The 27,298-nt window shown below is 47.2% G+C and overlaps 1 protein-coding gene across 1 annotated transcript in view; it reads right to left on the bottom strand.

Moving 5' to 3' along the window:
• LOC144804345 (bile acid-CoA:amino acid N-acyltransferase-like) overlaps window positions 1–27,298 on the bottom strand; it is a 112,715-nt gene that overhangs the window by 3,008 nt on the left and 82,409 nt on the right. The window lies entirely within an intron of this gene.

Raw genomic sequence — 27,298 nt, 5'->3', positions numbered from 1 at the left:
ACTTGAGAATGTATTACAAAATCCTTTACAGACTATGGCATTACACCTTCTACGAAAAAGCTGACCAGTCAAGACAGAGAGTGATCTGACATTTTACCTTTAGGAATGGGGGGAGCTCACTTGTGTACCACACACTGTAGACACTGTATGATTCGTCTCCAGACAGTTCACAGCTATTTATCAGATGCCAGCCTGGTACCTTCCACAGCACTGCCGACTTCTTGCACAATTCCTATTGTTTTGTTCCAATTTTATTTAGTGTGAACTTGATCCAAAGGTATTGGAGCGCTTTAAATGAGCACCAATTTCATTACACAAGGACATACTCATATTTTAGTAGGTATGGCAAGATTAAGGGCCCGATGTAGGTGGCTCATTACCGGTCGGTAAACCCGAAATTCGGTAAATTTCAGGCTTACCAACCGGTATTGAGCCATTTCCAATGTAGGTGATGATTCGGTAAATACAGAATCGGTATTTACCGATTCTGTATTTACCAAATCATTATTTACCGAATCGGGTATGTAGGAAGCACATTTAAGAGTGCTTATGTGCTTTAAGGATTCGTTATTTACCACCAACTGCAAGTTGGTGGTAAATATCGAAAACCTTTAAAAAAGCAATTTTGTGCTTTTTGAACTGTGCCATGTGGCAGACATGTATGTGTGGCACATGTGCACACATGCACGATTCTGGGTGCAACAGGATGTCAATGTGACACCCTGCCACCCTTGAACGTGTTCACCATATTAGCGAATCGGTATTTACCGATTCGGTAATTCCCATTCATTCCTATAGGCTTCGAGGCCCATATGAATGAATAGGAATTACCGAATTGGTAAATACCGATTCTAAAATACCGAATATTACCGATTCGGTAATATTTACCACATTTTTTGCTACATACCATTTACCAATTCTGAAATACTGAATCGGTAAAATTCTGTATTTTAGAATCGGTAAATGGCAATTACCTACATATGGCCCTATGTGATTTACCCAGGATCAGAGGATTTTGAGATGAAGCAGAGGATCGAACCTGGTTCCCCAGTTCCAAAGTCGGCAGCTCTGGTCATTACGCCACATCCTCTTCCCACTGAAAATCAAGTACTGAATGTTTGAGAAGATCTAATTTAGAGTTTGATATAGATTGTTAAATTTCAGAGCCACTATAAAACATTCACTACAAATTAAAAAAGTTTTCAGTAATGAAGACTGCCTTTATGGTTGACTACAGAGACATTGTTTTATCACTAACTTTAATTTTGTTGACTTTGCAAAGCTTGACTTTGATTCGTTTTATATATGCCCTGAGCTTGAGCTTTATGGACGAAGATGGGCTAATGTAACAAGAAGGGAGGCACTCATTTGATAAATCAGAGTTTTTTTTAGAAGGTATTGGAAATAGGAGTATTGGTGGATGTAAGACGTGTTTGTGTTTCTTGCAAGGTCGCTCGCCACCAAACGGTTCTAGGAAATTAATTTAGCTGCCAACCTGGGAGGTAACGCACTTAGCACTCTAGTCTACTTGAGTCATAATGAGAATGTGCAGACTTCCAAAGGCAAGCCCTGTCCTTGACCATGGCGAGACCCTTGCCATCTATGGACATTTTCAGGATGAATGGCTCTTACCATTTCAGAGAAACCAATCCATAGAAAGTTTTTTTGAGATAGGCTTCTGCATACTTATTTTTTAAGGTCTAAATTAGTATTTCAGATTATATCTTTTACATTGTCAAGCAATTACTTAGGATGCTTTTAATTCGCTTATTTCTTACCACCCCTAAACATCACCCATCTCTGCCCTCTAAAAATGCCCCCACGCATAAATAACCCCCATCTCCGAACCCTGAACTCTCAAAGTCCTTTCTACTCCTGCACTCTAGCTCTTAACCTACAGCGCCCTCAGTGCCGCTAAACTCCACCCATTCCTGAACCCTAAAAATCCTGCCCCACTTCTTAACTCAACTCATCCATGAAACCTAAAATCCCACCCATAAAAAGTGTTGTATCCTGTGTATTTTACAATACTTTCTTCCTGAGTGCTCTGCTCGTTGCTGCTCAGCCAGTGTGTGAGGTAATTTAGAATGTTGAGTGTGTTTATGCGTGGATGAGTAAACAGTTGGAGTGAATGCGCGGGCCCACCTGCAGAGATGCTGCTCCCTGTGGGGCTTACTGAACAGCTTACTTACCATCTTACCAGCTACATGGAACTGACTGTAACTAAGTATTAATAAACCTCTTCTTATAGTTCCATATAGGTTCCCCAATATAGGTTCAGGTAATCACCTAACCTTTCACCTATATTCTCCCCTACCCTTAAACAGCATAACGGTTCTTAGTACTGACCTTTTACCTAGTTATGGTAATGTCCAAAGTTGACATGGGGTTTTCTCCGAAAAGCTTACGCCTCATTCATTATGAATGAGGATTCTTGAAATCACAATAGGACAGCAGGCCTCCCATCTCCTGCATAATAACTATGTACAAGGGTCATTCTTTCCGTAATCCTAGCCCGACATGACACAGCAAGGTATATCCCCAGGGGGTACCACTTTGGGCGATATATACATATCTCTAGGTGTGATAGTGAGAGGAGAAAAGGACTTCCATGTATTTATTTATTTTTAACATTTATAAAGCGCACTGTAACCCTACGGGCATCCTGATGCTAAAATACTAGAAGAGGCTAGCACGTAAACTGTAGAACTAAACCAGGCGACACACTGGTGCGAGACACTTAGGCTCCTGAACGCAGACACTCCAGCTCGAAGTGGTCTAACATCCCTTGCGGGGTGTCCATCTTGGGACCAAGACGGGGTCCCACAGTCGCTCACTTCAGGTAATGGGGTTGACTTTATCCTAGAGGGATTCTTGGCTTTACACCCACATACATGCTAGGTACACTTGGGTATATATAGTTAGGGTCGCATCATAGGTGTACGCCAGCTAAGAGAGAGAATACTTTATTGTTTGATTAATAAAATCATTACAATGGTGGAAATGCATCAATAGAAATGTATATCGGACAATTGCTAAAATATTTACACATAGGGCAGTAAACAAGCGTTATCTAGACTCCAGTGTCTTTGCTTACATTATTTCCTTGTGCTCTTTTAGAAGCAGCCTAAATGCGGCCATCTAATACATTGATACCGTCGCGAACAAATAGTACATAATAAGAGGATGTGAATTTCAACAATAAATAATTATTTAAAACCTAATATTCTCGATTTGTTCATGCTATTAAAATGTTGACTTCATCTAGATGAGGACTCCTTTTTGTTAAGACACAGTTAAGAGCCGGAGTGATCCATTATAGTTTTAACATCAGCTAAAAAGATGGGACAAGACATTAGTCATTGTTAAAAAGCTGCTAATTAAACCACTAATGGTGCAATTATATTTGTAAATATGTAAAAACCCTACATAACGTAATTAAAAACTTCAAGGTCACACAAAGCACAGGACAATAAATAAACAATGTGCAAAATACCATATTCTGCCGCTGTCAAATAGAACAGTAAAGTAAAAAGATTGGCAAAACCACATCGTGCTTGGTTCTCCCCATTACGAGTTAACAGCTGTTAGCTTGCTGGCTCTTGCAGTTTAAAAGTCTTTTTACTGATCTTGTAACAAACTTAGTGAACCAGATGCTGAGCACTGGAATGTCCGGATTGATAGATGCAAGAATGGTTTGGTGACAAGAGCGAACTCCAAGTTTGTTCCATTCGCCCTTTAGCAAGGTCTTTCGATTGTTTAAGAAGTGCAGGGCAAAGAGATAACACGTGCTCAGTTTTTTTCTTGCTGCTCTCACAACCCCTGGACGTTATATTGGTGTTTGTATGGCGCCAAACAGGCAAGTGATACAGGAATGGCCTTTCACCCATTCTGAGGGCCCCATAGTTTTTTTTCCCCCACGGCTCTGAGTAGGTTTACGACATGTGAGGCGCACAACATGTGAGGCGCCACAACCCCCGGCTTAAAAACCAACACAACCTCAATATCATCTCCTACGCGGACGACACCCAGCTGATCCTCTCCCTCAGCAACGACCCCGCCACCACCAGAACCAGCCTCCAGGAAGGAATGAAAGACGTTGCGGAATGGATGAAGCTCAGCCATCTGAAACTGAACTCAGACAAGACGGAAGTCCTCATCTTCGGATCATCCCCCTCCGCCTGGGACAACTCCTGGTGGCTCCCTGCACTGGGTACCACCCCCAAGCCCACAGACCACGCACATAACCTGGGCTTCATCCTAGACTCCTCCCTCACGATGACCAAGCAAGTCAACGCCATCTCATCATCTTGCTTCAACACCCTGCGCATGCTCCGAAAGATCTTCCGGTGGATCCCGACCGAAACCAGAAAAACGGTCACCTAGGCCCTCGTCACCAGCCGGCTGGACTACGGGAACGCCCTCTACGCTGGAACCACAGCCAAACTACAGAAAAGACTCCAGCGCATACAAAACGCCTCTGCACGACTCATCCTGGACATCCCCCGCCACAGCCACATCTCCGCCCACCTGAGAGATCTACACTGGCTCCCGGTCAACAAGAGGATCACGTTCAGGCTCCTCACCCACGCACACAAAGCCCTCCACGACACGGGCCCCACATACCTCAACAACCGCCTCATGTTCTATACTTCCACCCGCCAGCTCCGCTCCGCCAGCCTCGCCATCGCCACTGTCCCACGGATTCGCAGAACCACCACCGGGGGAAGATCCTTCTCCTACCTAGCGGCCAAGACATGGAACTCCCTCCCCGCACACCTTCGGCTGACCAGGACCATCTCTCCTTCAGGAAGCAACTCAAGACCTGGCTCTTCTAGCAGTAGCAGCACCCCCACCACACCCCAGCGCCTTGAGACCCTAGCGGGTGAGTAGCGCGCTTTACAAATCTGCTGATTGATTGATTGATTATGACTGACCAGGCATGCTTACGTTGCAGCAGTTGGGCTCTGTCCGAGTGCAAGGACCAGGAGCTGACATTGCTTTTAACATAGGTTTTGAGTGCCTGCTGCGATGGGTTGGAGCTCCAAATTTCTTCTGCATCCAGGAGTTTTAAATAATCTTGTAGAGAACGCCAGTACGGTCTCCCAAGCTGACCGGCTGAAATTTCCTGCCACAAAAGGCCTCCAAACTTCCTTCTCTAGAAGTATGTAGCTTGTTGCACAACCTGATGAATGCTCCAGCCCCTACCGCTCGATGATCTTGGAGACTGAACTCAAGTCGTATTTGGGAGATGGATGAGGTTTTTGGAAGGCTCAGCACTGGTTTAAAAATTCTTGTGCTTATTTTGTTCACAACGCTGTTGTCTTTCCCCTGCATGATCTCCTGACCGTAAGTGAGGTGATTGATGGTTTTTGCCGTTAATCAAAAGAGAGAGAGAGAGAGGACTAGGTAGCTAGTCCGTATCCCCAGGGATTATATGTATTATCAATAAGGACCAGTCTGATTGTGAAGAGACTCAGATTTGTATGTTTAGGGGTAAACCATTTGGTTTGATCATGAAGACCTCACCCACCAACCTAGTTGGTGGCATGCTTCATCATTGGGCCCACCCAGTGACACCGAATGTGTCCCGGGTGTGCTTCGACGCCTGAATACAGCGGAGCAGGTATGTCACGGAGTGTGAAGTGTAGTGGAGTGAAGGTGAAGATTAAAAGCTATACAGTGGTCCCAGTACCCGAGGGTAATGAGTATTTTAATAATTGGGCCTCTGTTAGCATTAAAGAAGGCTGATGGATGTATAGGAGTATAGATTATGACCTCCTGCATCCAGGTGTGGTCTACATTTTTCAGCCAGGCCTTTATTTTTGAAACTGGCTTTCCTCAGGACCAATAAATAGGTGATAGTGCAGTCTTAATTTTAAGTGAAAGTGTAATTGGTAAAAATGTGTTGCACTCGCTAAGGTGCTATATATGTGTGAGGGGGATTCCCTCTTTGAGCATTAATTGGCTAGTTGCCGCAAATGCGGAATACCGCGGCAGGACAACAGGTTCGCTACAGGTCCCGACCGAAAGTCTCGGTCAAAACCTCTGCCAGGTGATTCCATGAAGCATTTGCGATCTACCATCCTTCTACTCTGTTAGTGCTTATAATCATTTATATCTGTTACTGTCAAGTAGATGTTTCTGCACATCTATTTTACACTAGAATGATGCTGGTTCAATAAATGCTTATTGAAAAACATGCCCATCGTTTATTCTGGGTATTTCTCCGAGACGAAGTGAGCACAAGTGACTGAGCAAAAAGTAGTAGACTGTTTCCACGATCCTGAGGGATCAGGGTTGTCATGTTCGATAGTTGCCAAGAACTATTCTCTCCTTGGTAAGAGGAGTTTCTAGTGGCACTGTGAGCTAGATGGTATACAGGCTGACATATTCAGTAGGGGTGTCTAGAATCAGTCTGACTCCAATCCTACAGTATATGTTGTCTAAACGCGCAGATCCTATATAGGTTTATAGGAACTGCATGACACCTGGACTACTGGATTCACCTCTTTTACAACACTGGTGACGATGAAGGAAAGAAACCATGCTTGAGGAACAAGGTGTAGAGTTATTGAGGTCTACAGTAAAACTACAGAAGAAACTAAGAGATATATTTAGAGTGAAGAAAACGAACCCTGAAAGAAACAGAACTTCCTGATGCCCGACCACTCTCCTCTTTGTTGGACAGCCCATAGCCTGGGCGTGTATCTGTTATTTTTTTTTAAGTTTAAATCTCTATTGCACATTATTCAATCAGTCACAGCCATTTGCCTACAACCCAGGGGCCAGCAGCATGTTGTTATGGTCAATTATACACAGCTATTAAGCCAACAACCCCTAGCTTGGTAGTTTGGTCTGCCCTGTTCCCATGATGCACTGGGCCAGGGACAGACTAATTTGCTTGTAGCCAGGTTCTGAACTGGGATGGTGCAGTGAGCTAAAAATCGGTGATGGATCAAGCCCTGATCTCTTGACTGGGTAGGAGTGTTCTGCTTAATTCAGATGCTCTGTCCATCACCACCCCCTTTATGAATCGTTTTGGCCACTATAGGAGTGGAAGGGTATGCTCAGACATGAGTCCCTTGCTCACTGCACCATCAGGATTCAAGCAAGCCGGGCCGAAGACGGCTGTAATGCCAGAAACCGGTCCCCGGAAGCTTGTTTCCTTTCCAGTAAAGAATTGGCTTGGTAGTTTGGTCTGCCCTGTTCCCATGATGCACTGGGCCAGGGACAGACTAATTTGCATGTAGCCAGGTTCTGAACTGGGATGGTGCAGTGAGCTAAAAAACGGTGATGGATCAAGCCCTGATCTCTTGACTGGGTAGGAGTGTTCTGCTTAATTCAGATGCTCTGTCCATCACCACCCCCTTTATGAATCAACAACCCCTAGGGCAGGCAGCAAAAGTGTGTACCGATAATTAAAAGATACTTTATGCATAAAGAAAACTGATAATGCAACCCATAATAATAAACCAAACATACTCAGCCTGCGTCATTGGAATGCTGACAGATATACTCGAAGTTATGAAAGGTCGTTTGGAAGTCAATGTACGGTGGGATGTATAATCTATCCAGCGTGTGGGATGTATAATCTATCCAGCGTGTGGGATGTATAATCTATCCAGCGTGTCGCATGACAAACTCCCGGTAGACCCGCGCTGCCTGCAAACAAAACTCTACATTTTAGACAGCTGCAGTGTGAGCATTGCTATCTATGTTCAGGGGGAACTCTGGATTGGCCTCCGCTTCTCTAGCAAGCATATATGACGTATAAAGTCCCCAGACATTCTTGGGTCTACTCCTGGGAGGAAATAATTTGCAAAAATCTCAGTCTGTGTGCAACAGTAAAGCATGTCGTGTGACCATTGTGTCATCGGGGGCAAGGGGCCCCTAAACCAGCACATCGCTACTCGCAGCTCAGCTATGAGAAGTCCCATATCACCTAATCTACGTACTGACTTAGTGTTTTAGAGTACCCTAAAAGTGCCCGAATCAGGTCTGGGGTTAGCTCTGTATGTACCATGTCCTCCAATTCCCGAAAAATAGACTCCCAGAATGTATACACCCACGCTAGGTGGAAGAAATCCGCCAGGTGCTCTCTACATCTCTCACAAGCCAAGGTATCCCTTAAACCATATCTATGTAATCTCTCTGGGGTGTAGTACACTCTATTCACATACTTTAAATTAATCAATCTATGTCTGCCGTGCAGGGAAATGCGTTGTGTACTGCTGCAGCAATACGTCCACATGTCGTCGTCAATGTTTTTTTGTAAATCTCGTTGCCAGGCCAGCCTGGCTTTAATGAAGTGGTGTGCTCTGTGTGACATTGCTAATTTATATATATTAGTGACCATTTTGCGGGGTGACTTTGCTCTAATTATGTAGGACAGCTCCAGCACTTCAGGCGGTTCCTGCAGTTCGTCTCCTAAAATTACACACAGTGCCCTCCTCACTCTATGAAACTGAAACCGTTGCAACATATCGCTAGAGACAACCGGATCCCTTATCTCTTCCAAAGACTTAACTACTCCGTCTTGGAATAAGTCTCCAGCCGACAGTATATTCAATGATTGTAACACACGTACAACCCCTTTATCCCTACACAGGGCCAACCATATAGTCCATTCAATAGGCATGTCCGGGGAATATAGCAGCGCAGCTGCCTGCAATTGCAACATGCTATGCCATGCATGTCGAGTCGAATTGACAGAGTCCAAGATCCCCCTCCTACGATCCGGGGGATCAAAAGTCGTGGCCGGAAGAGGGAGAGGGTTTGCAAAAAGTTTTTCCATGCGGAGAAACGGTATATCAGGAGAGCCGTGCATCCAGTAATAATCTAGAGCGCCTTGCGCCATTCTATAATACAAATTTAAATCTGGCCCGTCCAACCCCTCCAAATAATACGGTAGTGTGAGTATCTGCCAGATCACCCTTGCTTGCTTGCCGGCCCATGCCAATTTTACCAATAGTGTGTTGACTCTCTGAAAGAAAGAACAGGGTAGCACAATAGTTATGTTTGTGAAGAGGAACAAAAAACGAGGCAGGACCACCATCTTCATAATTGAGATTCTACTCAATAAAGAAAGAGGTAACCCAATCCAAGTGTCAACGTCATCCACCAATCTGCTAACTGCGGTGCCGTAATTTTCTCTAAAGACAATCTCCGAGTCTGTATGAAGGCGGACACCAAGATATCGTATCGCTTCAGTGGACCATTGCAGTGGATAGTCCGGCTCAAATGGTATCATGCCCGGTGTGAGAGGGAAAATTATCGATTTTGACCAGTTAACACGTAGGCCCTATAGTGCCCCGAAGTGCACCACCTCCCTAATGACCGAAGAAAGATTGTTTTCCGGTACGCGGACATATAATAATGTGTGATCCGCGTAGGTAGACACAATGATCTTATAGGTTGGGAAGCAAATGCCTCGATGGCTATGGTACTCCCTTAATGCGCACGCGAGAGGTTCAGCTACCAAGGCGTATAAGATTGGGGACAATGGGTAGCCCTGCCTCGTTCTCTAGTTATTGGGATAGTATCGGTTACTAGGTAGCCTATTTTGATACGAGCCTTGGGGGAATTATAAAGCACTCCAATCAGTTGGAGGAAGACTGGGCCCAGTCCCATCCTAGTTAGAACTTGCCGCATGAAAGGCCATTTGACAGAATCGAACGCCTTCTCCATGTCGAGGAAAACCGTAACTGCTGCAGTGTCCGGCTGGTATGTTGTATGGTACCAAACACCGTACGGAGATTTTATGTAAGGTTCCTGTCCGGAATAAACCCCGCCTGTTCCGGGGCCACTAAAACTGGCGCCAGTGGCACGAGCCGATTAGAGAGTATCTTAGGGAATAAATTGGTATCCACATTAAGCAGGGAGAGCAGATGATATGATCCACATTTGTCCAAGGGTTTACCCGGTTTGGGGATAGTAACGATTAACGCTTCCCTCATTGGCGGCAGCATTGTGCCCGACACACACATGTCGTCAAAAAGCATTAAGATGTGTGAGAGTAATAAATCAAGAAAGGTTATATAAAAACCAACCTTGAGGCCATCCGCTCCCGGGGCGCTCGCGCCAGGGCCAATACAATCTCATCCTTTTCTATAGGTCGCATGAGAAACTCCTGGTGAATGTTAGTGAGAAACGGTAATTGAATATGTGTGAGATAGGAAAGAATTTCTTCCTCCGAACCAGACGACCGAGACAAATACAATTCTGCGTAAAAATGCCTAAACCTATCTACTATCGTCACCTCCTCCATCAAAATCTCACCATCCTCCGACTTGAGTTCAGTGATCTGCGTTCTACCTCGTTTGGCTTTCAATATTCGTGCTAATACAGAACCCGGCCTGTCCCCTTCACCATATACTCGGCCGTGGCATATTTGCCCAGATGCTTAATTTCACTATCAGCAGCATCCTGATATGCGCCCAGTAGATCTTTGATTTCCTGCGTTATCGCCTCCTCACTACACACTTGCTGGCGCTGTTCCAAGTCGCCTACTTTTCGCTGGAGGCCAGCCAGCCTCTGTCTAACAGATCGCAGTACACCCGAGTGTTTTGCCATGGCTACTCCCCGGATGTAGACTTTATAGGTTTCACAGATAACTTGAAAACTATCCACGGATCCCACATTTGTAATGAAAAAGTTTTCGATAGCTTCAGCCATGTCGTCTTTAAAGACAGGGTCCAGCAATGAATAAGGTGGAAACTGCCAAGAGAATGGTGGAACCGTCTTCGTGGGCACGTTAAGTACCAGCAACAGTGTAGAATGATCCGATAGTGTACGAGAGAGTATCAAGCATTCACGAATGCGACCCATAAGAGGTGAGAATATCAACCAATAATCTATACGAGTGTGTAAATTATGATAAGCTGAAAAATGCGTGAAGCCACCTCCAGCCGGGCTTCTCGTTCTCCAGACATCGCACAGAGCCATGCCTAACATCGCACTTTTCCAGTGCCCTGGCTGCCGCAGATGGTCGCCTCGCCAGTCCCCCCTATCTATCCAGATTCGGATTCCTGATTAGATTAAAGTCCCCCCAAAGAGAGCATGAATCAGGATACCTATATACAATGCTAGCAAGGGTATTAAAAAACTCTGTGCAGTCATAATTTGGGCCATAAACATTTACTACAATGAGATCAACTCCTTTCCCTTGACACTTGGAGATCACAAAACGGCCACTGCTGTCTGAGTGTAATTGTACCATTGAAATAGCCAACCTAGGATTAACCCATGTTAGCACCCCCCTTGCATGTGTAGTGAACCCTGACGTGTTAATATTGCCTAAAAGTCCTCTAATTCGCAGCAACGCGCTGGTTAACGCCAGATGTGTTTCCTGTATCAGGGCGGTATCAATATTGTGCCTGTTAAGATAATTCAACACTTTGCGCAGTTTCCGATTATCATTGAGCCCACGTACATTCCATGTAAGTGCGCGCAGGGAGCCTAAAGTCTCTAACGTGTGGGCATCACTGTGTCCTGCCGTCATGTGTAGTGGAGCATACCTTATATCCCGACCTATACAACAGGTATATGAAACACTCATCTGATACCAGATATGTGCCAGGCTTCGTACAGCTTAAACATCAACAGGTTCCCCATCTGCAGACCTCCCCCACCCACAACAGACCTCCCCCATCTCTGTCATGATTCATTCCTTTGAACTCTCACCACCCTCCCCTCACCCACCCAAAAATCCAAATGTCCACACCCTTGTGTAATACACTCTTGGACAGATGTTGCTCGCTCTACTACGAACAACCGTATAAACATTAAACAGTTCACCCCGTGCATCGACAGTTCAAAGATGTGCAGCCTCTCAGACCAATTATATTTAGGCCATAACTGACATACAGGGCGAGCCAGACGAAGGTTCCTCCCTGCCCAGTCCCCAGGAGACCGTGATGGAATGTTAACCTGTAGAAATTCCAACAAGCTTGTTACCAGACCCACATTCCCCCGCCCCTCCCGCCGACCGCTCCCAATATTCACCTACTTCCTGTCCAATGATCCCACCACACGTCCCACGAGGCGGTTTTAATTGCACCAGTGTATCCCCCCCCACTCCCGCCAAATATGGTAAGGAGCTGCTCCCCCCAAACTGTTTCTTCAAAATCAAACACGTCATCACCCTCCCCTCTTTTCCCCTCTCACCGAAAAAAACATACTTATCATATAGGAGTGCACTGCTCTGTTAGTGCTGGTCCTCAAGGGAACCCCAAGTCACCTTGGCCTGTAGGTGTCGCTGCGGGCTATGACGTCGCTCCTTAGCCCAGTCTTTTAGGGCCTTTTGTAAGGATTTTAGGTCCGTGAAGATTTGGGATCGTCCTTGCCTGTTGACCCGAAGCGTCGCATGATACACCATAGCGTAGTCTACGGTCATGTCGGGTAGTTGTTTTTTCATGGGGACAAATTGGTGGCGGGCCTCCTGCACTCGGATAGTAAAATCTGGGAACAATGATATTTCAGAGCCCGCATAGTTCAGAGTTCGCTTTTCCCTCGCCAGTCTCAGAGCAACATCCCAGTCTCTATAGTTGAGTAATTTTGCGATTATCGGATGAGATGGTGCTCCCAGGGGCAGGCGTGGCCCAGGGGAGTGGTGCCCTCTCTCCACTACAAACATGTCCGGAAAAAAAACCTCACCCAGCAGCTTGACCAACAGGTTCTCAATAAAAAGTTCTACGCTACCAGTCGGTGTAGATTCCGGCAGGCCAGTGATTCTGAGGTTGCATCAGCGGGAACGTGCTTCCAAGCCCTCTGTTTGGTCTTGGAGGATTTGTAGGACTTTTCCCAGTTGTTTATGCTCTGTGTCCAATGTTGTATGCACTTCCTCCACGTCTGTAAGTCTCCGCTCGGACATTTCCAAGCATTCAGCATGTTTGTTCAAGCGCTCAACCATTCTATCCATAGGATAGGGCGTCCATCTTCGTACCTAAAGAGGTGATTCTGTTTTGCAGGCTTTTTTCCATAGCCACCAGCATCTCACGTATATCTGGGATAGGGTCCTCCGGCCTAGGGCTTGCCGGTCTCCTTTCTGCTCCTTCTGTAGAAGCGTCATGCGATTTAGATTGCTTCTGCTCGAATGAGAGCTTGGGCTGAGCTCTATCTGCTTTACCCGTGTTGGCGCTCAGCGGGACTATCCAAGCAGGGCTCTCCAGCACACCAGACCCAAGGTCTCCTACTCCAGTTGTCAGGTTATGACTCGTGGGCTCCACCAAATTAACAAAACCCTGCAGCTGGCCACCCTACGCCAAAGCGATGTCCTCCTCCGAGTGATACCAGCAGCTAGCGTCCCTCTACTCTCATCAGCTGGTGGGGCTTTGTTTTAGGGCACCAGGCAGCTCCTAGATGCGGAACAGCTATAGGCTTACAATCAGGTAGCGTCTCAGCTTCCGAACTCCGATCACGCCGCAGCTATCCAGGTCAGTACTGTTCTAAAGTCAAACTGCCCGGCAATTTTTCAGCGCCTCCTGACTCCGGTCTTCATTAGGCCGAACCTGACTTCCATACCCCACTCCTAGGGGCTGGAGTGAGGAATGGCGACAACCCCTGTCCTCACTGAGGTATTCTTCTGCCCCTCCGTCCAGGCACCCCTGAGCTGGACTAATACGCCGGCGCAGCAAACCCCGGGTGGTCAGGCCATCTAAGTGCTTCTTGTGATAATCCCCTTCATCCTAACACCGCAGGACTCTCCTTGTCAGGGGTTCCCTCAGTCACTCACCCTCTGAGCCAGAAGGAGCAAAGCTCATATGGTGGAATACTTCTCTGCAACTGTGCATGCAAACCACACGCACAGTTGGTGGTTCCAGCGGAGGGAGGGGGGGGGCGAGGCTCCTATTTGCCCGAGCCCGCTTCCGAGATCCACTCTGAGCTCCCCGTTGGTTCTGAGGGTTAAACCAAGCACCGGGGTCAGAGAGGTGGGAGCTCGTCAATATGCAGCGCCTGTGCTGTCCCGCTGGAAATCGGACTGCCCATCCCTGTGTTCCACTCCTGCCCCACACCTCACTCCTTACTTGCTCGGGGGTAGCGGTGTGTCTCTCGGGAGTCCGGTGCTCGGTGTGGGGGAGCAAAGCTGATTCCTCGCAGGCGATAGATGTCGAACAGCACGGGATCCCGCAGCGTCTTGTCGTCAACCCACCCCCGCCGCTGCGTCACACCACAGCACGGGAATTCTGGCCTAGCGAGGCGGGAAAAGTCCGGGTCGCCTAACTTCGCTTTCCCCAGTAGTTTTTTGACCGGAGGAAGATCCTCGGATTCGAGGCCCGCTCAGACATTCAGTCCTCGGTCTGCACAACATAGGGCGCTGAGAAATGACGAATGGTGCTACGATGCGACAGAGCTGAGGGCTCAAGCGGCCATCTTGGTCGCGAGCAAGCTCCGCCCCTGTGCATCTGTTATTTATGTGTTCTGTTCCCATTCATGTGAATTGGTAGATTTTAATTCAAATAAACCTGCAGCATTAAAGTGGAGTCAGCTTGCAGTGTACTGTGGGGATAACCTGCAGTGTTTATGTTAATGGATCCAGCAAAAGAATTTGAAAAAAGTAATATGGACTATTTTATATAAAATCCTCTTTAACGTGTCTGCACATTTGCTGCATGTTAAAACATGAAAGGGAAAGGTGACGACCCTACTCGCCTATCCCAGTCTACCTTAATGCGACTCACATTCCAGTCCTGTCGAGTGGAGTTCCTGTGTGGAGATTCCCTGTCAGTGGGGAAGTGTGTAAGGGTTGAAAGATACCCTGTGCGTCAATGCCCTATGTGTGTGGTGTTGTGAACGGATCCCCTGTTCTAAGATGCCCTGTGAGTCTGGCTATGTTTAAGGGGTGTTAGACACCCAGTGTGAGGATGCCATTTGAGTGTGGTGGTGTGGGTTGAGAGACACCCAGTGTGAAGATTCCCTTTTCTTGTGTGACATCATAAGGCTTTCCCCATTTGCTCTTTACTGTATGGGTGCTGTGGCCCCACTCTGGTCCTTCTTTTCCATTGTGATACTGTTGCGATTAATAACTAGGTGTTGTGTGTTCTCTAACTATGTTACCGTCGTTATTCCATACTACGTGTATTAAGAGTGTATTACATGCAGTAGAATGCAGAGGGTGGAATGGTGGGAGAGCGGCCAGGGTGGACGCAGCTGTTGGTGTCTCCTGTCGTGTGTGTTGATGCAAACGTCTTGAGCAGGAACACTTCTTGAAAGGAAATATATATGTGTCAGTTAATGTTAATGTTATCATTTACTTATAAAGCGCACGGTCACCCAAAGGTTTCATGGCGCTACTCCTGCTTAAGTTGTTACGACAGACCCGATTAGTAGGCTAGCCCAAACAGCCAAGTTTTTAGTGCTTTTCTAAAGCCAAGTAGGTTGTCACAGCTTCTCATTGTTACCGTAAAGAATTCCAGAGAGTAGGTGCCAAGTAAGAAAATCTACAACCTCCAGCGCGCTTGAGTTTTATAGTCGGGACAGATAGACGATGCAGATAGGATGAGCGCAAATTGCGCCGGGAGACATGTTTGTTGATCATGGCCGTGATAAATTTTGGACTGTTGCCATACAGTGCTTTAAAAGCTAGGCACCCAGTCTTGAATGCCGCACGTTGCTCCACAGGAAGCCCGTGGAGCTTGATCAACAGGGACCTGGCAGAATGCCATTTTGGCGGTTTGTATATTAGTCTGGCCGCCTGGTTCTGAACCATTTGAAGACGTTTTCATAGGTACTCAGACCAATATAAAGGGAGTTTGCAAAATTGAGGCGTGAAAGAACCAGCGCTATCACCACTTGGATTAGAGCTGAATGGGTCAGCAAATTAGCGATGTTCCTAGTTTTACAAAGCTGATAGAGACTAGTGGAGATCACCGCACCCCGCTGTCCTCTAAGTGAGAGGTCGGCATTAATTACTACGCCTAAACTTTTTACAGACGAGGACGGAGTGGGGGGGTCCCAGGTCACTAGGCCAGAAGTGTGGACCCCAGCAGTCCTTACTCTTCCCAGGCAACACCAACTACGTCTTGCCTGGGTTGAGTTTCAAATGGTTACTGTCCATCCAATGTTGAATATGGAGCATGGTGGTTTGAAATTCCACAGCAGCATTAGGGGCGTCTAGGGGGGAAATCTTCTGGAGTCAGTGGTTATTGACACAAGAGATACCTACATTGTGATGAGACTAGATGCAATGTAAGGATAGCAGGCGAGCCTTATTTGCTGCTGGAACATGGTTTATCTTTGCTACATTCAGTGTTTCCAGAAAGTTGCATTTAGGGTATTGTGAAGAGTTCATCATTGCTTTCCTCTCTTTACTAATTGCACAGCTGCCAACTTCAACAGATATCTTAAACACTGAGGTCCTTTCATCCCTGCCCACTTCTCATGCCTCGCTGTCCATCAAGAAACAAACCTCAAGCATGCAACCATTCTCTCTATTTCTAAAAACACCAGAGCTGGTTGCTCACTGCTACCAAAATAAAATTGTTTCTCTGAGCTCGGATATTTTACGAAAACAATGAAAACCTTATTGCATGACAGAAAAGATTGTATCTTATTGTACACCAGTACATTTAGATTAATGGTTCATTGTTTTATAGGATTACATAGATTGGCAGTTAAGCCCATTGCAGACCAAGTGTCCTTGCCACTGTGAATGTATTTTAATTTTAAAAAACTATTGCTTGATTTAAAATTGTTTTAGTAAGCATGACCAGGCTTCAGCTGACATGACCTGGCCTAGTAACCTACAGTGACATTCATTTTACAGTGACAGAAAGAATTCAGTCTTTAAAAGTACATGAATACGTTTTCGAAGTGTATTTTTCTCTTCTCTGTCTTTACTTTTCACAGTGCTATATTCGGGCGAGCTAAACGTATTTGTTTGTGTTCCTCAAGAAGAATGTTTCTGTATTTGTAACAAATTCAAAATTCTTACCTTTACACTCTAAGGATTCGTTCATCAGGAAGACTTTCTATTTTTTTGATTTGTTGCACACAAATGTCATGTTATTTCCTTCATTTCCTATATAAGCCTAGTCATAATTAAGCATGAAAGTAGGAGTCCCTGATTGTTCTTAAATGGCGTATCATACTTTCTCAAAAAGCTATTGGTTTATATGTAGGCACCTGTGTATGTGCAGCCCTAATATGTTAGATCTCACTGTGGTGAGTGTGGTTTTCACGGCCTGAAACCTATCAAATTAACCATTTTGGGCGCACCCCAGACTTTTTGCGCATGGCAGACTCCATGCAAGTCTGTCTATACTTGGATTTATAGCAAGAAAGTATGAGTATTCTCTATGCCATTCGGCTTGCTTCTTTAGAGCCCACTCGTAAGCTGATTCTACATTAGTCGGTCAAATGATGTATACTTACACTGTCCTTGACCTGTACTGCAGATTTTATGCTAGTTCTTTTGCTGAACTATACTTTGGTTTTAGTTATTTAATGGCTTTGGAGGCAAGCTTATGTTGATCCTCTCACATTTGCAATTATCTGATGTAATTTTAATGCGGATTTGAATTTGACTAATTTTTACCTTTTGTATGCTTCTTAAATTTGAATAAACTTTTATAGTTTGACTTTTAATTTTGCCCTGTAAAAGTTTATTTGCAAAAGGGCCATCCTTTTATGTGAATCCCATACATAAACAATAATAATAATACTCAAATTTGTATAGCGCAGCTAATCAACCATGAGATATACAAGGGGGGGCCAATAGGCCCCCACGCAAGCATGGCGGGGCCTGGCCCCTCCCACACCCCGTCCCTTTCGGGGCCGCTTGCCCTGCGCCCTCGCCCCGGAAGTACTTGTGTGCTTCCGGGGCGAGGGGGCGGGGTCGCGGCGGCGAAAGGGTTAAAAGCCTGGGGAGCGCGGGAAGCGGCCTCTTTGTGCCCGCGCTCCCAGGCTCGCTCCTCGCCCCACCGTGGGGCCGTGTAATTTTCTGTTTACTCTTCCTCTGCAGATGCGTGATCCCGAGGTGAATTCGTAGCCTTGCAAGAGGTCGGACCGGGAGAGCACCGAAGGACACGCCGAAAACCGGACCAGCGTGCTCATCGGGGCAGCGGGAGAGTCGGGCGGCCGCGCATCACGGTTTTCCAGGTGGCGAGCAGGCTGATCGGCAGGCGAGACGACGGGGACAGAGTGTGAGTAATCCCGCGCTATGGTGCACTGTGGGGTGTAATTTCCGCCATGATTAAGGAGCGAACCGGCACGATGCGGTAGAGCCTGCATAGTTTTACTGGGATGGCGTAAGGGTGGCTCAGTTGTTTGCAGCATGAGGCTGCCAATGCTATGATCACGGGTTCAATCCCCGGGAAGGGCATAATTTTTCAAGTGCAGATTGTGCAAAAAATGTATGGGTTAGCAATTTTAAAAGTAAAATGTACAGTCAGCTCGGTGACTCGTCGGGTGAAGGTAGCTCTTTATCGCTTTCACACTAACACTAATGTGTGCATTTGGCCGCTGTGATTACAGTGACGGCAGGTTTCTTTCTGCAAAGTCGACTTTCTGGGTAAAGTTAATTTTATCGGGTCCCTTCATTGCATTTGTCACACTCGTTAGGCACCGGACCCAGGGGAGGTAGCTAGAGCGCATGCGTAGCAGGTATGGGGGGGGAGGGGGGTGTAATCCCCGGCACCCCCGGGGCTCATTTCTCTGCCTGGGATTCTTGGTTGCGGATATTCAGACTATCCAGTTTTGCTTCCAGTACATTGTGAAGCTTGTACAGAAACCTTGCACTGCTCCCGTTTTGTACACCTTCTTAATCAAATGTGTATGTTTCTATTTGACTACTCCCTTGCACTGCTGCTATCCAGTTTGGCTTCCAGTACATTGTGAAGCTTGTACAGAAACCTTGCACTGCTCCCGTTTTGTACACATTCTTTGTCAAGTGTATGTTTCTGTTTGACTACCCCTTGCACTGCTTCAGCTCCTGCCGTGCCGGCTCTGTGTGAGTAAGATTACAGTATTGGTTGTTGCCTTTAACGCGGCTGTTCTGGTCTGTTTTGGTCCGTGCCTACTGTGACACTACAGAGGCGCTCTTCTGTAAAAGCAAATACGCCACGCTTCATGCCCACTAGCAATTACTCCATTATACAGCACGTGCTGGAGGATGCGCAGCTCGGCCCTTCCGATGCGGGGGCGCGACACCGCCACGAGGTGGCGCCAGATTGCAACGAGGCCCCTCACATTTGGCAGTGTTCACAGGAGAGGGGGCGGCGGGAAAGAGAAGGGGGGGCCCCTTCCCCATTACATAATTTACTGATTAAAAGAGATGACTCCAATTTTGCACAGGTGGCTTCTCACTTGTGGAGTGGTTCAAGAATGACGTTATGCCCAGAGAGCGTTATAGGGGAAGGGAACCCCGGAAAAAATGGATTTTCCCTTCTCCTTGGAAACATCGTAGTGGGGTCACCAGGGCTTTAAGTGGAGTAATGTTGCAAAGTTAAATACGAGCCATAGTTGCTGCTTATCCATGGTTCCTGCTTAGTTATCTGACTCAAGAAAAACCTTGGTAGGTATGAGGTTACTGGTGGTTGTATCTTCCTGCTGGCTTGCGCGAATTTAAACCAATCATTACATTGGTCACGCCCCGTTGAGAGACACATTCCCTGTTTTCATCCACAATTCTATGCGCATGTTTTGGCGCGCGCTACGCTGTCTGCAGGATCTGAATTTATTGATGTGAACAGACGAGGGTTGTTTTTAAGGGATAACGCTACCCGCCTTCTCCGCGCAGTTACCCCGTGTCTGGAGCAAGGAGGGAGCTGTGCATTTCAAAGTACTTACAAAATAGGATGAGTTATCAAGTGGAGTGTGTCGTTGGGTTTAATCACGCTAGTTGGATGTACGTTGGGTAATGCTGCGGTGTACTCAATGGATGAGGTCACCCTGGCACAATTTTACAAGTCCTTCGGTTAGTGATGTGTTAGTAATGTCAAGCCCAGCGCTGGGGGGGCAATGGGTGAGGCGAGCGGTTGTGGCCGCCTGACTGGGACACAGGCCCAAGGTTTCTATTTAACAAAATAAGCACGGTGGGTTTAACTAGCTCTATCCGGTAGAAAGCCCTCGTACACTATTCGAGTGGGTGTTTTATTCCAGAGCATAGTAATTAGAGGTATTTCAAGATACTTATACAGCTGTAAGGGCAGTTTCTCTTCCAGCGGGACCGTTTCCCTCACGCTTTCTATTGTAATTGTCAGTATCTGATTACTGATTATGCCCCGGGACCTGGGTCATCGGTTAGCGGCTATTGTGTGTCTTCCTTTGTCAGACATTATCTCTATAAAACTGAGGGTTGGTGGATAGAGTATTACTGCACGTGGGCGACAGAGTATTCTGTACAATAAATTCGAGCCTGTCCCTGCGTTTTACATCAATTATGCTCAAATTGCCGTTAAAACACATATCTTGGGATTAAGGGGGAAACATGATAGGCCCAACTCCGTTCTGTATAAAGAGCCACAGTGGAATCATATTTTCATGCTAGAAGTGACGTGATCCGTCCAGTTCAGTTTCGAATGGCCAAAGTGGATGTATTAATGTTTACACGGTATATCAAGTACCGTTTGGCTCCAGTTTGGTGGAGAAGTGTGGCTCAATGGTTAGAGTGGCAGACCCTGATGCAGAGGTCTAGCCCGGGACCAGGAGTCAATCCCCTGTCTTTGCGGGTCTTGGCTCAATTTACCAGCAACTGCCAGCCTCTGATGTTCACGAATTTTCATTTAAGTACAATAGTGGGGTAGGAAAGGCACTATCCCAGATCCTATCACACCTGTTTACAAGCAAGTTGGTCCAGTGAACTGTAGACCGGGGGACCACCTGCTATTGGGGATGGCAATAAGGCAGTGGGAATTTTAAGTAGAATTGTGTAGGTAGGTTAAGTACTATCTCACATCCTATCACACCTGTTTACAAACAAGAGGGTTCAGTACATAGTTGGCCGGTGTGACCACCGGCTACTGGTGATAGCAATATGGCAATGGGCCATGTTAGCTCACAAGTTATTCAAAAGGATGGGTCAGGGCCATAATAAATTGCCTGCTGAAATGGGAAGAATTTATCTTTTTCTTAAAATCAGGAATGTCCAATGTAGGCACAGGAGGGCTGCACCCATGACAGATTGGCAGGATAGCCAACACGCTTTAAAAAATGTTATATTTAGAGGCACTGTATCTAAATGCATTTAATATGTTAATTCTAATCCCAGGGATGCCGCCCATGGTACACCTACAGTGGGGCAAGAACACGTCAAACGATCATTTGTCAGAATGGTTGAGTGCAAGGAACATGAAAAGCTGCCCACATGGGTTTAAAGGCTGTGACATTAGGATAACAGTTGCTGTGCCCTCGCTGTTCCTTTATGACTCAGCAACAAGACAGTCGTGGTAGCTACTTATGTGGTAGTTAGACAATGTGACCATGAGGGCTGGGCGGGCACTGCAATCTGATCCCTGCTTAAACTGATCCCGCAACCCCATAATAATTTTTCTGGGTGCGGGAATTTTTTCGTGTTTTCACTTCACCTGGGTATCTGCCCGCTACTTACAACGGTAACATGGCAGAGTGGTCTACGTAATCGACAATACTAGTTCGGGGTGACCGGGGGGCTTGCTGATTCAAGTTACACTTGCGTACGTGCTTGCCTAGGCCTATATGCACGTGCGAGTCGACTTAACAGCATTGGGCACTTAATTCTTCCCCACCTGTTTTTTGCCCAAGTAAGTCAGCCATACCAAAGGTCAGCCAGGAAATTGCCATTCCATAGTAGACCTGTTAGTTTCAGGTAATTTCCTCAGAGGACATAGAGCACGCAAAAAACTCACTATAGTAGAGTGGATCTAAAGAGGAGGGTCGCGACCATGCCTAAATCCCATCTCTGATACTGCTGGTGCTCTTATATGGGCAGGAGGGTCAGACAGATCTGCAGATGAACAGGGCTGAACTGGGGGAGGCAGAATGGGTTGATGAACGGTAACACATTAAACCCTGATCTGTTGAAACTAATGTTGCATCATGATTTACAATAGGTGGCGGTATACTATGAATTGATTGGACAATCAGGTGTGGCAGCGGGGGGGCCACCTGCTACTTGCAACTTGTTAGGGAAATGATGCTCAGTCTGGGATCATGAGAATAATATATATAGGTTATGGTTGCCCCTTAGTTATATTACGCGTTACCACTGTCAGCCACGATCCAAGCCAACAGTCAGGCGCAAGGGGTTCGATACTTAGAACACGTATATCTCATCAAGTTGTGATTGGGTGGGTGCCAATACAAACGGACTGTTCCTTTTGAACTGATATCCTAATCATCCTTAAGGAGTCATGAGGGCGTTATGGTATGCACTGGGGACTCCATGCTTTGTGTCACTGCACTGCACACTGGGTAGTGTTTGTTAATGAAGGCCATTTTACAGGGCACTCCTCGTAACACTAATACAGTCACGCTACAAGGGAACCCAAACTGAGGCTATGCTCAACACTTAGTCGGAAGTGTTTAGGAGTATGCATCTGACGCTAATCGTATCTCAAACGTGGCAAGGGATGGCAATGTAAGACTAGCACAAGACTGCAGTTATCGCCAGAAACACTAATGGTTTGTGTTTATCTTTTTCATTTATGTATGGCCGGGTCCATGGTGGATATCTGGAGTGCTCCGCATCACAACAGCTGCTACAGGTGGACAGCCCAAGGGATGCTGACGTCAGGTAGAGGATGGCAAACAACAACGCAAGTGTGATGGGCGAGCGATCAAAGGACGCAGGAGGTGCCAACACAGAGTTGATTGTTTTGGTGTGTAAGCCCTTACATTGGGCTGGCGGCAGTAATGTAGCAGGATGTGGTTTCACAAAATGGCAGTATTTGCCGTAACAGGAAAAGGTATACCTACAGTAACGGCGCCTGTGCACGCAGGGCCACCAGTGTCAGCATGATATGCATAGATCACCAAATGGTAAGTGACAACGGTAGAGATGGGACAGTACACAAGGGTGTGCATTCCTAGCTTCGGCAACCCCAGGAATGATAGGCCTATGCAACGCCTCATTTCCCCGGTTCAGGAAGTGGGGACTTCCATGGTAAATGTAGTACCATTCACTTAACACTTTCCAGAGCGTAGTGGCGAGGTGTGGATGGTTAGCAGACTGTACAGTAGGTCAGTGGGAAGAGTAGAATGGGAGTAAGAGGATACCCCGGGTCACAGCATCTGCAGGGACCCTCGAGAGGCGTGCCCCCACACCCTCGTTCATATTAGGACATGGGGTAACGATGATAGGACCCAGATTGCACCATGGGGGGCTGCGTTTTCCCCCGGCTGCACGTAAGAGGGGGGGGGGAATTAGGCGAGTGCACGGAGTCACTCGGTGAAGAATCACTCGATAAAGAGGATCTACACTTGGTTGGAGAAACTATTTCATACACATTATTGACAGAATATCCCACAAGGGGTCATCTCAGGACCAAGTAGATTAACAGTCGGCTGATAATGAGGAGTTGACGTTTATTAAAGGCCCTACTCACAGGCTGGGGGGTCCAGTGGACAGAGTCAGGGATGCCATAGGGGTGGGGAACAAAATAGCAGGGGTAGGGGTTTTTTGGATTAGGAAGTTATGACCTTTCAGTGTAGGCGGTTGGGGGGGGGGGGGGCCAGATAGTCGGTTAACTACCTGGCCTGTGGCGGTAAGGTCATTAATCGGTGAGCAGCATTTTAAGGTCCTTACGGGGGGGCGGACCCATTCACGAAAGGGGCCGCCCGCGGGAGGGGCCATTGGTCTCTCTCAGAACTTCAGGGGCAGGATATGATATCCCGTTTTAAAGGGTGCGGGGGAGGGAGTCTACGCTTTCCTCAGGCTGGTAGCCACCCCTCACAACACTATGACGTCACTAAGGTGCGCGAGTGTCTGGGCCCTCCTGTTATGGTTAAATGGAGTTCAGGGAGCGCACGTGGGTGTAACGTGCCCTGGGTTGCGCATGCGCATCTTCAACGTGAGAGCGCAGCTGTAAAAGGATCTGACACCGGTTGGCGACCTTGCCGTAGGACTTTATTAAAAATATTAGAATGCAGTTTAATTTTCAGGATGATTAGATTACGTTAGGAAACACGCTGTACTAGCTATTTGTTAAGGTTAGCCCATCATACCATGTCGAAACGGATGTCAATCTAATCTTCTGAAAAGTGTGCATTTTAATAATTGTCAGAAATGTTTATTTGATTAAAATTTTTGATTTGTTTTTATATTTTAATAAATACGGCCAGGGGGGGGGGCCCTGTACCCCCCCTTGACTTCCAAAGACCCCCATGTGTTGACTGGTTGAGTTGGGTAATTCAGTCAGTGTGTTAAGGGGGGAGGTGGCCGGCAGTCCAAGACCATGGCTCTAGGCGCTGTTCCAGGCACAAGGCTTGCACATACACACTCTTATGACTTAGTACATTCATGTTTGCCATACAATTAGGTTTGTGTCATCGAAAAAGCAATAAAGACAGGAATTATGCTGTTCCGTATCATGAACGTTGAAAATATGGAGAAAATGGATTAATACAAAGATTATGGACAAAATAGTGGATTCTTGCTCGTTGATTTTTGCAGTTCTTGCATGGCTGAGCAGCTTGATCGTGGGGCGTGACAAAGCACCACATACATTGGAACCATACGTTTGTGCTACTGGAGCAAAGCACACAAGGTAGCACGCAAACATTCTCCACTGAGCGTCCTCAAAAGGATGTTTACATTGAGAACAAGCATTTACAATACAACGGTCTCGCCTTTGCCAAAGTCAGAGCTATTGGCATTGTAAATGACATTTGTATTTATGTGTTGGTTTTGAAAACAGATAAATTAATGGCATTGTCATTTACAATGTCAATATCTTAATCTCTCGCAAATGGACGATGGCGCCAAGAGGTACACAAACAGCACTGTGCTGCCGGCAGATCAACATGCTGACAAGGTAATTTGCGTGCTGCCTACACTTTACTCAGCTAATGTTGCGATCACAAATATAGCAGAGTAAACACTGCAGGACTGCCACACAGGCCCGGGCCGGATCCTCAAAGAAATATACAGTCGTAGAGCAAAGGTCAGCAACCAATGCAGTGGCCCGCCGCCAGCCCCCCAAACCCGCATCAAAGTTTTTCTCCCCCCCCCCAGCTTTTTCGAGTGGCCATCACACCTTAGCTGACTGGTTGACAAAAGGTACGTCATTCACCGTGAGGAGGGTTTGATGTATTGCCTGCACGCTGCAGCCAGCCACCATACACCACGAGCCACCACGATGCACAACTCGAGCCATCACCATGCCCCGCCTGGCCCCTGCTCACAAATCCACTGCGCAGAACCGCCGGGGCCTACCAGTACCTTACAGCCAGGAAGTGTACTTTCACTTTTTCCTACAAAACGGGCATGCGAGTCACAGAATGCTTGCTGCTGCTAGCTGAAAAACAAAAGCGACCTCTCGACAGCTTTGCTTCTGACCCTGGAGCCCGAGGAAGTGGACAGTCACCGATGATGTGGCGTTCCCGTCCAGAGTTGTCTTTTTCCAATCTAATGCACTCTGGGAGTTGTAGTCCTGGGTCAGTTTAGTCGATCCAGATGAACTGACAGAGTCGAAAACAAAGATTTGCAATGGAAATCCCAGAACAGAAGGACCGAGTCATGGGTGATGTCGTGGATTCTTAGAGGCTTCTGTAATCAGACCGCTTCTACACAGACTAGAATTGGAAGGAATGATGCTTCACTACAGCGCTCTGGGGAATCCGCCTCAAGGCGCTGGCTGAAGCAGCGCACCGCGTCCTGCTTCCCTGTTCTCGGCAGAGCTCTGGTCATCAGAGGCCACCGAAGGTGGGTGCCGGGGTGGGCTGCCGATGGCCCTCATTATATGATTAAAGACAGGAATTCTCAAGGCCACGAATCAGTGCTGATAAAATCGAGAGCCAGGCAGTGCTGGAGCGGAGACATCAGTACTGCGCCTGAGCCTTACCGGAACAAGCAGCCTGGAGGGGGTCAAGTGCCAAATGATGTGAATGAGGCGCTTGCAAACGCTAGAAGCGTCAGTGAAATACTGTGACTGCCCCTTTCACGGCGCTCGTGACCCCACCCAGTGCCATGCTGAGAATTGATTGCAAAGTGACTGACTGCAAGGACACTAGACTCACCTGAGGCTGCAGACTGGGGGCCTCAAAAGAAGTACATGATGGGGTGTCTCTCGGGTATGCCTCTGTCACAAGTCACGCGCACTTTTGATTGCGTGAGCCCGCCCTCCAATGTGAATGATCACCAGCCCCACCCTGCGCGCTACAGCTCGGCTCCTGATTATTAGCACCGGGTCACGGACGCTGCAGCGCTAGATTCCCTGAATGCATTATTATGCAATTAGTTATCCCCGCACGGAGGACGACCGGAGTAGACAACAAGCCGAGGTGCCGTGATAGCGGGAGGGGGGGCGGGAACGGGCACACGGACAGCGGGAGGGGGGGCAGGAACGGGCACACGAACAGCGGGAGGGGGGCGGGAACTGGCACACGCTGGTTCAAGACGGCACTGCGGAGCTTCGCAAGTAAGCTACCGCCCGGCCGCCATCTTCGAAGAAATGACCAAAACAAGCCTAAAAAAAAAAAAAAAAAGTAAACCACTGCCCACCGCCGCAATGACGTTCTAAAAGGGGCGGGATGAGTAAAAATCGCCGGAACGCCGACGAATCTGCTCCCACAATGACTGACGCATCTCAGTTTCAATGGCTAGCCTCCATTTATGGAGCTAGCCAATGGAACAGAGAGGCAGGACAAAGCCCCAGACTGCTTCTCAAAAGATTTCGCCTGCGCGCCAGGCAACACCTAAAAACAAGTTGGGTGGCACACTATGATAAGCATGGATTTTGAGCTTAGGTGTTTGTAAGCCACGCCCTTAATTACATTGGCCACTCCCACTTGAGACCCACCCCAGTTTTATCATCCCACTTAAAGCCCTGGGAGTAGCTCAGGTCCTGTGACACAGAGAAGCAAGGGACTCTCTTTACAGTATACCCTTATTAGAAGGGTCAAACATATCCTACCAGGGGCACAAGTTTAATCTGACATTGTGCAGTGTCATAGCCTAGTGGGGAAGGGGCTGGCATATAATGACAGTAGCAATGTCTTACGAAGCGCTCATCTACGTCAATGCAGGGACCCACACATACATGACAACAGACCCAGCTGTGTCGCCATAAGCACCATGGCAATATCATGGCCAGGCTCCAGAGGTACTGTGACAAAGTTCAAGAATGATCCCATCCAGAGGCCCAGTTATTTAGTAACAGAG

The sequence above is a fragment of the Lissotriton helveticus genome, chromosome 1_2, assembly GCF_964261635.1.
Source record: "Lissotriton helveticus chromosome 1_2, aLisHel1.1, whole genome shotgun sequence".
Lineage (NCBI taxonomy): Eukaryota > Metazoa > Chordata > Amphibia > Caudata > Salamandridae > Lissotriton > Lissotriton helveticus.
Note: the sequence above shows the minus strand (reverse complement) of the source record. Positions and strands in the feature narration are given on the sequence as shown.